Here is a 424-nt window from a genome sequence, read left to right on the forward strand (position 1 = left end):
TTCGTGACAGTACGAGCGACGGAAATCTTCAGCGAGTCTTGCTGTGAAAGCCGTTCTCGACGCAACGGAAATCTTGCTGGGTATCAAACCGAGACCCACACAACGGAGATTTTGCCGCGAACGACGGAGATCTTGAATCGCGAGGCCTTTGACTCGATAACGCATACGCGAACGAGAACGTCGGGCTTACATTCGAGAACGTAGCACAAATGACACAGATTTACACAGAAATGCCGAGCCGTCGGAACGCGCGGCCGTCACTAACGATCGATGAGAGAGATCCGATACGCGGATCCTTGATGAGGGAGCAGAGCGGCTAGACTTACACGGATTTTGCCGTTCTTCCAAGGTCCGAATTCCACTCGCGCCAGCACGTACGCGAGAAGCTAAGCTTGAGACGATGGTCAACGGAGCGGATCGCGAA

The sequence above is a fragment of the Odontomachus brunneus genome, unplaced genomic scaffold (assembly GCF_010583005.1).
Source record: "Odontomachus brunneus isolate Ranch 3 - 2012 unplaced genomic scaffold, Obru_v1 Obru_scaffold_280, whole genome shotgun sequence".
Classification (NCBI taxonomy): domain Eukaryota; kingdom Metazoa; phylum Arthropoda; class Insecta; order Hymenoptera; family Formicidae; genus Odontomachus; species Odontomachus brunneus.